The following is a 16,980-nucleotide window of genomic DNA, read 5'->3' as shown; positions in this document are numbered from 1 at the left end:
TTTTTTTTTTTTTTTTTTTTTTTTTTTATGAGAGAGAGAGAGAGAAAGAGAGAAAAAGATATGACGAATTTGGTCAATTCGCTACAGTAGTTATGCCGAATAATTTACACGTGGAATTAGAATGCACCAAATGTATGATATTTACACGATTTTCGTTATTTACATAAAAGTTACGCAGTAGTACGTACATTTATTTCTCTACGTGCAATTCGCGGTGCACGTTCGGCGCATATAATATCTGAAGCATCGTTAAAATAAATGCATTGCCGGGATATCGTGTATATGCGCTCGCGCTAATCGCAGCAAATACCAATTGTTTTAATACAACCGGTTGAGAAAAATTATCATGTTTGAAATATAACGGATATTATTTATTGTTTCAGCGTCCATCTTTGGTGTCAGACGGTGGAATCGTGAACGTTTCAGTGTTGTGAGCAAGTACCTATAGAACGAACGTAAGTTAGATATTTATTTATGCATGAAAATAAAACGCGCGCGCTCTAATTTAAGATTAGACCTTTATTTATCCGAATCGATAACGAGAGCGCTATCTCGTATTTGTTATATTAGCAAAAAGTGCGGTGAGTCTATGTCATTTGCAGAATGGTAGAGGATCTTTTTGTTCAGTTTGATCTGATATACACAAATGTACAACGGCAAATGTCGCCATCACAGTTCATCTATCCATATATCGCGTGTGATCACATTCATCAATTTTCTTTAATTAAGTTCAAAACTTTATATGGTTATTTGTGAAATGGTAGAGGAACCTTGTGTTTAATTTAATGAGTTTCTCCTGTACACAACGAGTGTATCGGTAATTATCAACTGCCCCGTATATGTAACTTAAATATTTATATACATATATATGAATTATCTGATAATCTTAAAAATAAACGGTATTTGTTTTTCTTACGTTTGACATAGCTGATCTTCATAAATTTCATAAATTTGGTAGTAGACATTTCGAACAAGACGAAAGTACAAATAAAGACAGCGCTATAATATTTTTTATCATTTATTATTATACAGTAAAAAATATTTTATATTTGTTTTAAAACTGATTCTTTTTTCAATTTTCTAAAAAAATTAATATCCATGTGTTAATTTAACATATTGTTTATTATTCGAATATTTTGTGTTAAATTCATAATGTAACATATACAAATATTAAAATTACCCATTTTATATTTTAATATAGGTTAACATATTATATATGTTAATTTTACTGCTAATTTATTTTTTTACTGCTAACATATTATATATGTTAATTTTTATATATGTTAATATGTTATGTTTTCCATGTTACGATATATACGATACACACAATTTTTTTATAATCAGAGTAGAAGTAGCAGTAATAATTTTATCGTTGAAATCTTCTTAATTATATGCCATCTGATTGATTCAATTGATATTATTAAGTTAATTGATATTTGTAAAATTTGCTTGCCACAGGTGGGATCGAAATTTGGGAACCCTGCCTCTTGATTCACGTACCTCGCCTATTCTTTGTAGAATAGGTGAGGTATGTGAATCAAGAGGCAGAGTTCCCAAATTTCGATTCCACCTGTGGCAAGCAAATTTTACAAATATCTGAAATTCTTAAAGATATCTTTTAACAGTTCTGACGTGAATTTCTACGTCGATTATTTTCCGAATTTTCGCTGCAATATTAATATCCATACGGAAAGGATTCTTCTCACTTATGCGATAGATTCTTCGATCTATTTTTATAATAGCTTTTTGTGGTCGTCCTATCTTCGCGTGATTATAATAAGTTCTCTGAAATTTCTATCATGTCTGCTTACAAGCCTATTCTTTGTAGAATAGATGAGGTATGTGAATCAAGAGGCAGGGTTCTCAAATTTCGATCCCACCTGTGGCAAGCAAATTTTACAAATATCAATTGACTTAATAATATCAATTGAATTAATCAAATGACAAAATATAATTAAGAAGATTTCAACGATAAAATCATTAACTACACTTTAAAAACAACACAATAAAAAAGGAAATAAATATAATATTTTTCTCACTGCGAAAATAATATTTTTGTTATGTTACATTTAACATTATAAATATATCAATTTTACATAGAATTTGCTTCAACGTAATGTCGATGTTAATTTTTTGTGTTTATTCTTGATATAATGTTTGTGTTATTTTTTAATATATTCGCTTTGTACTAAATTAACACAGAAATTTTAGTAAATCGTTCTGGACATGTGAAATGTGTTAAATTTAGTACAGAATTTTTTACTGTGTATCTACTAAATATAAAAATATGGGTAAATAGCGGAAATCGGAAAAAAGAAAATTCGTAATATTAAAGGAAAAAATGTCATTTTCAAAGATATTGGACAAACCGACCAGAGCGGCTTGTAAGCAGACATGATAGAAATTTCAGAGAACTTATTATAATCACGCGAAGATAGGACGACCACAAAAAGCTACTATAAAAATAAATCGAAGAATCTATCGCATAAGTGAGAAGAATCCTTTCCGTATGGATATTAATATTGCAGCGAAAATTCGGAAAATAATCGACGTAGAAATTTACGTCAGAACTGTTAGAAGATATTTTCAAGAATTTGGACTCAATGGAGAAAACGTATGGAAAAAAGCTATTGATGAATTGAAGAAATTAAATATTAAGAATTGTTTTCATTGAACAGACGCGTTACAAGCATTTGATACCTAAGAATTAGAATAAAGTAACATTTCTCGATAAATCAAAGTTCAATCGTTTATCATCCGATAGCATACAATATGTTAGACGTCGTATAAAAGTGGGAATATAAATTTAAGGTGCACTTTAAGCATAGTCAAGCATGGCAATAGAAACGTTATGGTATGAACATCTTCTTCTCGAAGTAGATTAAGACCAATATAATAAATCGATGAAATTATGAATCAATTTCAATACAAAGATATATTTAAAAACACAATGCTGCTTTATGCAGCATAATTGCGAAGATCACTTCATTTTCCAATAGGACAATGTCCTAAAGCATACAGCAAGAATCATAGCACATTTTAACGTGAGGAAAGGTCACACTACCTGTTACTACCTCAATCATCTAATTTTAATTCAATTGAAAATTTGTGGAATATTATAAAACGCAATGTAGAGCAGTCAAAATAACAAAATCTCAATGATTTGTATTCTGCAATAGAAACAATATGGAACATTATTACGATGAACCAATACATTAGCTATATTTAGTAACTCGTACTATATTTAGTACAATATTTAGAGTAATATTTATTAGTATTATATTTAGTGCTATATTTAAAGTAATCCGAATATCTCGAGAACGGATTAACATTTTTTGGTAATTAAAGTATTATTTTAACCAGAATTTGAGACTGTTGTTTTGATATATATTATGATACTTGTGATTTTTCAATTTTAGGATTACGTTCGTTTATTTTACAGTCATTATTTATAACTTATTTTATTGCTTTTTACTTGATCTTTTCAAAACTTATGTTCTATTCAAAATGAAAAATCCTCTAAATCCATCGTTTTCTGACTTTAAACGATAACTAATTAAAAGTATCGTTGAAAAACATAGTTCAAAGCAAAAATATGTAACTAGTAGACTTCGATCATCTAATTGAATAGCTAAACACTTTTTTCTCCATATGTTGAAAAAAATGAAAATCACCCAATAGATAGAAGAAAATGAATTGTTTGTAACACTAAAAAATAGTAAACAACAGATTTAGATTTGAATGCAAAAATATAACGTTGGGTTCTATAATATTGATTGTTTTGAGTATATATTATGATACTTGATTTGTTTTATGATATAAAAACAAATTTTTAGTACAATAAAATCATTATTTTGAATGAAAATTTTTCTTTTAAAAACCCCGTTCTGAAAAGATCTTGTTAGACCGAAGTTGATAGATCGATGTGCTGAAATAAAAAGACATGCTGAAATATTAAAACATAAGAGTTATCCAACAAACTATTAGTTTCTATATATCAGTTTATTCTGTAATTTTTACATAATATTTTTTGCAATATAGTCTTAAATTATTATCTAGTCATTTAATAATACAAAATTATTCTTTTTTCTTACTTAAAATTCTTACTTAACTCATAAAATGAGGTTGATATTATTACATACTTTTTATTATAATATATGTTCACGAATTATATAACAATATAATATAATTTGCAGAATTTATTTTTCCAACAAAACTAATCCATTTCTATTAGAGATTAATGTCGTTTTAAACTTTTGCCGACTTCTCTATATATTGAATATTCCATGCAATTCCTAATCCGATTTAAATTTAAATTTTTTTATATAAAGAAATATTATCGATAATAACTATCTTCTATAAAAAAACTCCTCCATTTAAATAATATATTTGTCTGTACAAATACATTAAAATTAACAATTTTTCTCCCATTAAGATTAACGATTTTTTTTTTTAATTAAGCACGAGATATGATAAAAACTGATATTTTTTTATTTTCGAAAGTATTATACTCACAAGCTAAATATAGCAAACAATCGCTAGCTCCTCGTTTTAAATCAAATAAATTATATAAAGAAAGTCAGTAAATATATTGTTTAGAGGATTCACCTCCGATGACCTCCGATGACCTTACCTGCTATATGTATATATTATCAAGGATAACAACCCTTGCACAATATCAAGCGACAGGCAATAGGAATAGGTATTAGCTAATAGGAACAGAGAATAGAAATAATTGACCAATCCGAATTCGTATTCCCGTATTCGTGTTCCTGTATTCGTGTTCCTATTGCCTGTTGCCTGGCATAGAGCGTAATACTCACCCTCATGAGTAATATTCAAGAGGTTTTAACTGTCGCTCATTGTTTATATTAAATGAAGACATATTCACGCAAGGCGGTGATGATGAAGTCACATTATAAACTAAATAATCATAATTTACAAGGCATTATAATGCGTCATAGTTCATTACGTATTAGAATATCTGTTAATGGCTAAAGTCAGGCATTGAACTTAGATTCGATCTGATCTTGTGGGTAACTAATCAGATGTAGAAAATTTCGCTGTATCAGAAGATGATGAGGAGTCAGAGGAAATAGTTCCCAGAGCTAGTGAAGTACAGTAAACCGAGGTATAGGAGATCAAAGTAGATCCGCCACTAGACGAAAAGTCTCTAAAAACATTAAGAGCTGATTACTCAACAAAAGATGCAATTCAGTTTCCACCATACGTTGGAAACGTATGGCCGACTATTGGGAAAGGATTTTGCAGGATTGTTTAAAAAAAGAAGAGAAGGTGGAGTTATTAGAAAAACATCTAAGAAAAGGTAAGATTGAGCCTTCAGCTATTAACAAAAAGGTAGAGAATGTTATTAGTGAAAAAATGAGGAAAAGAAACAAGTATTTTGTGCTAGATTAGAATGTATACGGATCAAGCCTATTAACATTAAGCATATTTGATGTTTATGATCTTAAACGAGAAAGAGAAAGGAATTGATAGATTTAAGCTATTGAAATTGTTGAATAATGTCAGTTAACTATTTTCTGAGTTGTTTCATTTGTTAACTGTGGTGAGGAGATCGTTTCTGTTAGAAAATATAGATAAAAAACATCAAGACAATTCTTGACAAGACTAAAGCAGACGAATGGTTGTTCGGAGCAAAGTTATCTGAGAAAATAAAGGCAATAAAGGCTGTAGAGAAGGTTGATTCAACATTAAAGGTTTATACCGTTCAGACAAGATTCCCTTTAAGTAATTTTTCGGGAACCTGGAGAAGCCCGCTTACAAAACGAAGTCAGCAAAGACAGTTGTAAGCGGATATCATATTAAGATAACTTCCAAGACAATTATCAAGTTTCAGACTTCAGGAGAGGAAATGTTCTCTATTATCAACACAATTCCAATTTCGATCCCAATTCCAGAATATGTAGAAAACTCAAGATAAAAATCAGAAATAGAAGTTGATTGCCGGACGTTTAAAGCAATTCTATCGAGTTTAGTCTGACCTGATCTCGGATCCATTTATCCTGTCTTGCATCAGAAGATATAGAATAAGTTTTAACTCAACCCCACTTAAAAGATATCCCTCCTTCCACCAAAACTGCTGAAGTAGCAAGAAGGAGGGACAAGCTGTGCAGCAGACAATTAAAGATCTTGTGAGGATAGAGACCGCTAGAGAATGTGAAGGACAATTATTGTCCAGCTATTTCTTACTACGTAAATCTAGCGGTAAAATGAGGTTTATCCGGAACTTGAAATCGTTGAACAAATTCATTGATACAGAACATTTTAAAATGGAAAATATTAGGAGAGTTATAAGAATTGTATCTCAGAATTATTTCATGGCCACATTAGATTTACAAGGCACATATTTTTTGATCCCTATGTATCAAAATAGTAAGAAATTCTTGAGATTTGTTTGGACGAAGACAATTTATGAGTTTCAATATTTACCATTTGGATTTTGCACGACTCCTTGGATTTTCACCAAAATTATGAAACTGGTCGTAAACCATTTCAGATTTCAAAGGTAGATGTCCGTCGTATATCTGGACGACTGGCTATTAATAGGAGATAGTTTTGAGCAATATAAGGGAAACATTGATGCAACGAGAAGTCTTTTGACATTATTAGAATTTATTATTAACATGAATAAAAACAGATTAGTTCCTCCTAAAAAATGTCAATTTTTAGGTCTTTTCTTCGTAGATTCTGTCGCATTTAGATTCTTTCTGAAGAAAAGAAACAAAAAATTTTAACGTATATAGAAAACTTTACAAAAGGATTGTAGTAACATAAAAACTTTACAAAAGGATTGTAGTAACATAAGAGAATTCACACCTTGACCTCGATAAAGCTGGAGAATTGCAACGACGAGGGATTTTGAATTTAAGATTCCGATAAGAATCAAAACTTCTCGTCCTAAGGCTTATTATTAGTTATTCCTCGATTCGAAGATAAGTCGGAACTCTGTGCAGCTCGTACCCTCAAATAACATTTGGCTGTAACAAAAGCTCAGAGGGAAGACAACATCATTGTTTATTACAATAAGGCCTTTTAGAACGGCATCCACGAATATAATTAGCAGATGGCTGGGAACAAGCTTGAGGAACAACAGCAGTTGTTGGTGAAGAATTCGCTCTCCATAGCATCCAGCACTTTCGCAGCGTTCAGAAAGGGCGTAAATCTATCAGTTATAAAGAAACTTGCAGACTGATCGATCCAGAGTATTTGATACATTTTACAACAGGCTCATCGTTAGTAGCAAATACGATTTTTCTAGGATGATATTGTCAGATCGTTAGATAATATTATAGTGCAATGATTGATCTTAACTTATACAATTGGCATTTTTTTCTTTTTGTACAGTTAAGCATTTAGTCAGGTTATTAGATAAACGTAGAAGTTGTTTCTTTTTTTGTTTTTATGTTCTGAAATCGGATATTAATATCGGATATTAATATGATAATAATGTATAACTTTCATGTTAAACACATTCAATATTAATAAAGGAATATTATAATATAAATAAAACTGAGTTATTAACGAAAATCGAGATCCAGAGGTGGTACTCTGAACATCTACATGTTATCGATTTTCTTAATCTCGAGAACGAGACTCGAATTGTAATAAAATAATCTCGATCGAGATTACAAAAGGAGTTTTGTTCGAAAATATTAAGAAAGCCAATTTAGTGCTCCGGATTCCAGACTGTCTTTCAAAAAATTATAAGTAAAAATTACAATAAAAATTACAATCGACTCTAAATTAATAAGGATATGGGGAGAGATGGCGCAGGATCGATGAAGTCTACTACACTGTAAAAACTGATGTGTTAAATTTAACACATTTCATGTGTCCCAAATCATCCACTTTCATTTATGTGTAAATTTAATACGAAACATATGTGTTAAAAAGTAACACGCATAATTAACACAAAAAATTAACACAAGAATTTAATTCATTTGAATATTGCTAGGAATCACAAGTTATGTTAAATTGACATATTTAATATGTCAGACATAGATTATGCCAATTTAACATTTTCATTTCATCAAAACCATGGATTAATACTTGTTTCAGATGTTAAAGTAACATTTTACTTTAGTTAATTTAACATTATACATATGTCAATTTAACACAAACTATGATTCTTGACGGTATTTAAGTGTTAAATTCTTGTGTTAATTTTTTACATATTATGCGTGTTACTTTTGACCACATTTGTTGTGTTAAATTTACACATAAATGAGAGTGAATGATTTGGGACACATGAAATGTTAAATTTAACACATCAGTTTTTACATTGTAGGAAAAAAGTTTCCTAGACTTTAAAGTTGCGACAACTTTCAGCGTTCCTAGCGATACTACATGTTCTCGATTTTCTTAATCTCCTCGAAGGAGACTCTCTTTATAATCTCGATCGAGCTTTACTCGATCACTTTAGTTTTTCAAAACTTGCTGTCTAATAATCACGTATTATCGGAGAAATTCTCCGATCTATTCAGCTCGAACAGAGCGCAGAAAAGAAACGGAGAAAAGTAATCAGAACGGAATTCTGTGAGTGAGTGCATAGGAATGTATCGTGAGGCTGAGAGAAGGCTGAGTCTTTTGGTGGACCGAACTCGTTTAATGCAACAAAAAACTGATCTCAACATCGGAGGATTAAAAGCCTGTAAGAGGAAAGCGAGATTCTCCTAGCTCCGAATATTATTACAACTTCGAACACGAACGAATATTATTACAACTTCGAACACGTACGGTCAAATATGTTGGGACTATGCGCCTTTCCTTGCACGATGCGCTAATTTATACAGTAGATTTGCGTATAACAAATTTAGCACTGGAGGTTCTATTTAAGGGACTTTTACTTTTGGACATCCAAAAAATAGACAATAATCAGTACTTTTTCTAAAAGAACTTTGTAACATATCAATTTATAACACTTGGTATATATTTATTATATATATATAAGAATATTAAAAATATAGTAGTCGTTTGGAAAAATATCCCTAAAACTTTAAATATATTTTTAAATATATTTTTTTCGAAACTGTTCGAGCATGATTTTTTGAAGATTATTGAACTAATGGACTTCGAACATTTTATGTTTTCAATATATGTATATCGAGAGTATATTCCTTAGATTCCATGAAATTTCAAAATTTAATATTGTTCCGTCACGTGAAAAATTACATTTTTCGGCGACAAAAACATAACTTTGCACTGGTACCAATAATCTATTATTTTATTTGGAAAAATTAACTCTCTATAATACATATCAAAGTCGAGCTCATTCGTACTGTTTAAGTTTTTCTTAGTACATTTACCACATTTCCAAATAACTACTACATTTTTTTTTATATTCCTTTATACTTGTGTGATCTATTAAGCAAAGGGAGAAATAAAAGGAAACTCAGGGTTTAATTAATGCGTTAATAATTAACCAGCTCGTTTCTTGCTACCAAAATGTATATTTCGTATACTAGTATATATATGAAAAGATACACTGTCAACTTTCTACGCGGAAAACAGATCAGAAAACCCGAGCTAACTCCGCTCACTATATTTTTTCGGCTTATGTTCTTAATCCTGTCATCTTTTGATCCACTGTGGCCGCTCTTTATTGGCCCAATTTGAACGTCGAATCTTAAGCGGATGTTAAAGCTGAAAACATTACCGACAGAACACTGACATTTTTCGGCAAAGTTTACGTCGCATTGATTACACAGAATTACAGAATGCTTTTACGCAATGAAAGTACGTGCGAAAATAAATAGGAGCATTGCTCGATATGTGACGAAAACGAACAAAAAAGTTTTAATATAAAGTTTTAAGCTATCAGTTAGCGTAATATTTGCCTAATCCAAAAGTTCCGCAGCTTGTACATACCGAAAGTGTGGATACTCCAAACAGAAAAATTTTAAAGAACATTGCTCTACCTTCACATCTGCATTTGGAAACTTAAAAATATCAAAAAAGTTTGTAGAAAGATTTTTACACATATATGATTAGGTTTTAGGTTGAATATGATAAAACAAAGTAACACACATTCATGTAGAGTAAACTCGGGTATTATGACCATATCGGAAAGATGGCCATAGGTTGTAATTTCTCTAATAATTGCAAAACATTACGTTTGTGTAATCAGTCACAAAGATAATCAACATTTATCGTAGTATATGTGCATACATTTTTCGAAATTATTTAGCAAGATTATGAATATTATACTATATTTTTATTTTCGACTACCTGTAAAATTTCTCATGCGTCCACTAAAACTTGCTGTCACGTCGAATAAATTACAGTTAAGCTATCGCAATCAACGTTAGATACATAAAGTAGGTATGTAAATTGTAATATAACATGCACTTTTATTTTCATTTGTTTATAAGTACTATTATAACCGTCTTTCACTGACATTTTAAGATGGCCTACTATCATTCTAACATTTATAAAACAAAGTCGTTATATTTCAAAAATTACTTTCAATATTACAGTAATTAAATCTTATGTGTAATCTGTTAAAGGATAGCGTGATTATGTTAGTGACGATCGTCTCTGCATTATCGATATTGTTTAAGTTCGTTATAAACTCCAGCATTCCCTTAACAGCTCGATATTTTGATGAGAAATTGGATTTAGAATTTAAGTTTTTGAATTTAAAATAGAGGTTTCTATTTTATATGTGTATTATATTTTTCACAAATAATATATATTAAATATCCTATGCTACTAAAATAAATATGTCAAATTATGTTTTTTTCATTATTTTATATAATAATAGGTATAGAATCTTGAACATAAAATATATGAGTCATCTATTCCTTATGGCTATCTTGTCTTAAAAATCTACGTAAGATGGCTTATGTTTGATATTATTTTGTAATAAATAATTTCACTAAACTATTTTCCTTTTAACTCTGATGGTATTATGTACTGTAGGCTTCAGTGAAGTAATGTGCCAAACGCTATTAAGAAATAGTAATAAGAAATGTATTTTTTTTGCATTTTAAAAAAGTATGGCCATCTTATCCGAGTTTACTCTAAGTTCTGTATATACAAGAAATACAAAATGGATAGCATGATTATGTTAGTGACGATCGTCTCTGCATTATCGATATTGTTTAAGTTCGTTATCAACTCCAGCATTCCCTTAACAGCTCGATATCTCGCGCGGTTTTTTTTATGTTTATTCACGAGCAGGCACAACTCGCGTAACTCATCGCTCTCGACTTCTTTTGAACGCGATAATATAATACAATTATGGGATAGGTAAACAGGTAAACACAAATAGATAACGGCGAGACTCACTGCTACCAAATTAAACTCATCTTAGATCCTACATATTTATATAATAAATACGTTAAGTTCGATATGTTGAGAAGCTTCTTTTTTTTTAATTTCCTGAATAAACCGAAATAATAGAAAGCTCCTCGAATAAATTAACTAACTAATTAATAGATTAACTTTCCTGAATAAATTTCCTGAATTGTTTGTTTTTATCGGATATCCAAAGATAAAAGACCTTTTAAACTTTGTGGCTCCCCGGGGAGCGCATTTGTCCTCTAGCTCTAGTAAGTAGCTGCCACATAGTTGCATATAATTTCCGTCTAATAAGTCTAGCTCGACACTAAAACGCACGCCCGCGAAATAGAAGAACCTTAACAACGTCGTCGACGACGACGAGAGGGCGGTACCGCAATAATCATATTGTGAATGCACGATCTAATCGGTTGGAACGAAAGCGAAGTTGTAACGAGTGCGCGACGTGAGCTTCGCGAATTAGTCTGCCGTTTGGTGGACGCGAAAGCAACGCGCAAACGACTTGGACGATGCTCTCTCATAGTTTCGTGTGACCCGAAGTTAATAACCCCGTGGCGCGCATGGCTGCACGGAACTTTCGCGGACATTGTTCCCAGCCGCGGATTTATAAGATTCGGTCTTATTTGAAAAGTTTATGCAATTTCGCGGGCCCGGCACACGGCCTGTAAATATTCGGTCGAACTTGGAACTTTCCGAATAATGCGACCGAGGTTTATCGGTGGGAGTTTAGCGGACCGAACGGATACTGCGTAAGAATTGGACAGATATTGGCAGAAACGCGACGCAACGCTTATCAAAACTCAATTATTTACCTTAGCTCGAACATTCTCCCGCCAGTTGGAATTTGCGCTGTAACTTTAGCGTTTCTTTCAGCGACGCACACACGGAAACGCTCCGTACACGCTCCGTTGAGAGTAACGTGATTGCTTCGAGTTGAACTCACTTTATTATGCCGTGCTCTCTTAAAATGAATCAGTCAAACATCACTGAAAACAGTGAATATACACTGATTGCAGTTATAAGTATAGCACTGAAAGTGCTCAGTGCTGTACTCATAACTGATATCACGGACTATTCACTGATTCACTTTAAGAGAGTGTTTATAGATAGATACAAGAAGAATTTATTACAAAATGTTGTTGCCCGAGCGATGAACCTATACGATTCTCGACTTGACGCGTTGAGAGTTTGCGATTTTGCACGTTGCTCCTCGCACCTCTTATCGTATCGATTATGCACGACAATTTTATCATCTCTCTGCTTCGCTATTCAGTCTCGCCGTTAAGCGCTTTGATCTACGAAATTTTATTTTTTGGTAAAAACGCTCGGTATATACGGTTTGCGCGCGCGCGGTTGCTATGATCAAAGTTAAACTCATGTTTTAAAGGAAAAGAGATTGACGGAATGTCGGGAGATATCTGACAAGAGAACTTCGCAGACATTTCTTGAGCAACTTTTTTCTCTTTCTTTCTTAACAATCTTCTTAACAACTGCACCGGAAAAGAGATCAAGGGAGATTACCTCCAGAAAGACAGGCATCAGATTGCTTTCAGCACAATAATTTTTAATTCGTCCAATCTCGAACGTATCTCGTCATACTTCATGGTAGAGGAGGTAGAGAGAGAGAAAAAGAGAAAGAGAAGAAGAAGAAAAAGAAGATTTCACGAGAAAAAGTAAATCGAAACAAAGCTGCCGTCTTCTTCTACCTGCATAAAAATTTTCCAAGATTTCCTAGATACAAGTTTCAATTAAAATGCCTAATAATCTGATATGGGATTTAAAAATAAAAATTTTGCCTAAAAGTTATTTACCTAAAAATTTAGTGAAAAATGAAAAGTTAATAAAATTGAAACGTAGCTATAAATATTCGTTCAACTACAGAAAAAATTTATCTATTGCATAGCACGAATAATTTTTTACCATTAGAAAGAAAGTTAAGTAAATCAGACAACAAATGCTAATTAAATTAACGATTTTGAAAATTACATTTGTGAGATTAGTTCAATTAGATTAGATCGTTGTAGCAGTTTCTTCAAATTTGTAGAATAAGTTACAATATAAAGTTCGAATATACGCTTCAATGGCTATCAATAGGATACGCTGACTTCCTCACTCGCTCGCAGATAAATTCTCGTGGCGACGTATAAGTGAATAAGCTTTACAACTCGAAGCTTTGTGATGATATTCCGCCATTTGTATTGCCTAGGACTTTCCCCTAGCTACACAGCTTTTTGGAAGTTTTCAGATTGCTTGAAAGTATTACGCCTTTTCTTATTGTTAAACTGAAATTGTTAATTTTTTATGTAATGAACTGGGTAGACACTAGAAACAAGTTGAACGGTTATTTTCACTAAAAAGTTATAACAATTATTTAAATAGTTATTCGGTTAAACAGTTACTAACAATTTACTACAATATTGTTAGAAGACAAATTAACTGATTATCAGTTAGTTCAACTAATTGAGCGGTTATCACTCTTGTAAATAATTAAGCATATTCTTTTTAGCTGAACTGCCTGAACTACAATAAGTTAGAGTGAGACAAATATATTTTGTCTAACTTATTGGAATGTTTTTTAGTTGTTCCTTAGATTTATATTATGTTTTCTAGAGGAAACAGAAATTTTTTTTTCCGATCGAAATCGATTATGGACAAGTTTATAATATATATTCAGGCAGCTCAGCTAAAAAGAACAGGTCTCTTATTTGGTCATAAAATATTAATTGCGTTCAACGGGAAAAACAGCCTAAATATATGAATATAAAGTGTCAAATTTCTTGCACAGTAATTGTTTAATATTAACATAATTAATAGCTAAAATTTATTGATATTTTGTGTGTATATATATAAAATATATATTTTAATTAAAAAATATTAATATGATGAGGAAGAAATAATTAAAATAAGAAAAGGAAAAAATTACTTTTGAAATTATGTTTTTATCTTAATATTATAATTAATTAAGAAAATATATAAGTGAAATTATATATAATTCAAACAACTCTCTTTTAGAACATAAGTAGATTAACATATTTAAACAATTTAATACAGAAGATATTAATGTAACGTTTCAGCATCAAATTAGCAGGCATTACTACGCGTGCTCACATCTTTCGGCATTTTGATGCTCATGTAAAAGTACCTTAAAGACTTAAGAAATTGACCAATCACAGTCGAATATGAGAAAAATAACTGATTAATCAATTTCTTATATCTTAGAGTCTGCTATATCTATTGTAAGGTGTTCATAGTTAGATCTTATACTTAAGATCGTTTTATCTTTTGATGCATCGTTGTTAATGAAATGATCCGTAGGGCATCTTAAGATAAACTTCAGGCGATCTTAACTATGAAATCCGACTATGAATATTGCCTGTAGACTCGACTTAAATAGTTGATTCCGATTTTAAATATTATGTTGCTCTTGTAAAATTATAACTCGATAAAAATAATCACTCATAGTTTATTTACTGTTATTCTTTTGATAATGACTAACGTTACTTTTCGATAACAGTTACTCAGTAACAGATAACGAAATAACGGTTTATACGGTATGTAATTCATTCAACGAAGAGAACGTCCATTGAACGAAGAGAATTGAATTAAACCTCTTACTAGTTACTATATTTGATAACTCATTATCGTTATTTTGCGGGAAAATCAAATCAACATTATAATTTCAAACAAATAAGAACATCAAGATTTCACAATGAAAGAAATAAGGGGATAAAACATCTTTGTCGTAAACGAGAGAAGCTTAAATTTAAATCCCTGTAACTTTTTTATTTTTTAGCATTTTACATTAAAATGTTTGGTATGAGTTTACATCATATATTAATAAAAATGTGTAAATTGGAAAATAAAAAACAAAACAATGGTGAAACAGCAGCGATTTCCGTGAAACTTCTTTTTTTCATAGTATAACCTCTTGTTAAGGTAATTAACAAGGTAGTTCGCCATATATAACTATGAAACTGAATTCGCTGAATTAGATGATTCAAACTGTTACGACCGTGTTTTTTTTTTTTTCTTTATAGTATTGAACTGAAACATGTTGAAATTCGGGAACTCATGCTTTTTTCAGTCAGTATCGTCCGCATGCTTTTATTCGTTTGTGTCAAAAATAAATTTTTATACAAATTACAGTATTTAATAGAATAAAAATAGAAAAATCAAATATCTTTAAAACACTTTAGAAATTTTACTCAGTATTTACTTTGGGAATCAACATATATTGTTCAATTCTAATGAGTAGGATTGAAGACCAAAAGAAATATCAGTATCACTTGGGTTTCTTACTTAGAATCGCATGTTTGAAACGTTAATCGCATCTGATGGAAAACTCACAATTATTTTCGGATTCTAAAAAAGAGGATTGCGTATTTTTGACGCACAAATGGAGTTTGATAATATATATATTTTTTGAAGAGTATGAACCTTTGATTCTAAAAAGTCATCCTTTTTTCAAATCAGCGTGGTCAAAGTTAGAAGACGCCAAAATACTATATATTGAGTTGCCGTATTTGACGTTGCAAATAACAGGAATCGATGTAACTAATTAATATGATTAAAATAGAACACAGACGAAAGAAAAGGATGCTTCGACTCTAAAAATAATAAAATAAACACGTAAGAGAAGCGAAATATATGAAAGAATATAATCACAGAGATTTTTTTATACAACAGGATTTAATGACACTAAAATATTTTGGAACAAAGGTTAATCTGGAATCTAAAAATAAAAATATACGACCTTAATTCCAATGTGAACTTTGGAGATCAATATCCTTAGAATCATATGTTTGAAACATTAATCGCCTCCAATAGGCGGAAATTCATAATTATTTTCGGACTGCATCTCAATTAGATTTCAAAAAAAGGATTGCATATTTTTGAAAGACAAACAGATTTTAATAAGATATATATATTAAGGTCAGTATCCAAAAAAGTACATGTTTTCCAACAAAGTTTTTTTTTAAAAAGTAGCCACAAAATCAATTCTAAAATAATAAAACTGTAAACTAATTATAATATTATCTATGACTTTTGACCTTGACTTGTAACCTTTAGCAGTAATAGTACACTTCTCTCATCGGCGACAATCGTATTGATCCTATCACTAAAGTAATTAAGCAATGTTCAACTTTAGATATTTCAGGACAAAAACTTCAGGTCGCCAATGCATATTGGTCTCCTTTCGGTATACACTTTCGTTTGATACTTGTTTTGTTTAATTCCATTTGTGGACCAAAAACCTCTAATTTTGAGCAACTTCTTTTCTATATGCGTATTCCATCGGACGACGGTTTTTATGTGTAGGCCATGGTGTAAACCCGCACGGAATAACCCCGTTTCAATCGTATTCTCAGCGCGTATAGTTACATGCTCGTTATATACACACACGCACGCGCGCGCGCGCGCGCGAAAACACAATTTCGACGCGCAGCGTATGCATCCATACGCGCATATATGTGCAGGTAATCAGATCTTCGCAAGGATGCGGAATCCGATTACACAAAGGATCGTCATCGAGCCCGTGGATATGACGACTGTGTATCGACTTAGCCTCCATGTAAATATGCTCTGTTCGACCTCCGTCCGCTATAATATACTATCTCACATCTGCATTTATACGAGGGTGGTCTGAAAAGTTTC

General features: G+C 31.3%; 1 protein-coding gene across 13 annotated transcripts in view; it reads left to right on the top strand.

Annotated features, from left to right (window-relative positions):
• The window catches only part of LOC116842028, a 633,651-nt gene that overhangs the window by 581,824 nt on the left and 34,847 nt on the right, over positions 1–16,980 (top strand). For all 13 annotated transcript variants that reach the window (XM_032810701.1, XM_032810692.1, XM_032810671.1 and 10 more), the window contains one exon: positions 384–455. The gene's annotated coding sequence lies outside the window, so the exon portion shown is untranslated. The remainder of the gene's footprint in view (positions 1–383; positions 456–16,980) is intronic.

Source organism: Odontomachus brunneus, unplaced genomic scaffold (genome assembly GCF_010583005.1).
Source record: "Odontomachus brunneus isolate Ranch 3 - 2012 unplaced genomic scaffold, Obru_v1 Obru_scaffold_002, whole genome shotgun sequence".
Classification (NCBI taxonomy): Eukaryota; Metazoa; Arthropoda; class Insecta; order Hymenoptera; family Formicidae; genus Odontomachus; species Odontomachus brunneus.
The sequence above is the reverse complement of the archived record's forward strand: the minus strand, read 5'-3'. Positions and strand labels throughout refer to the sequence as shown.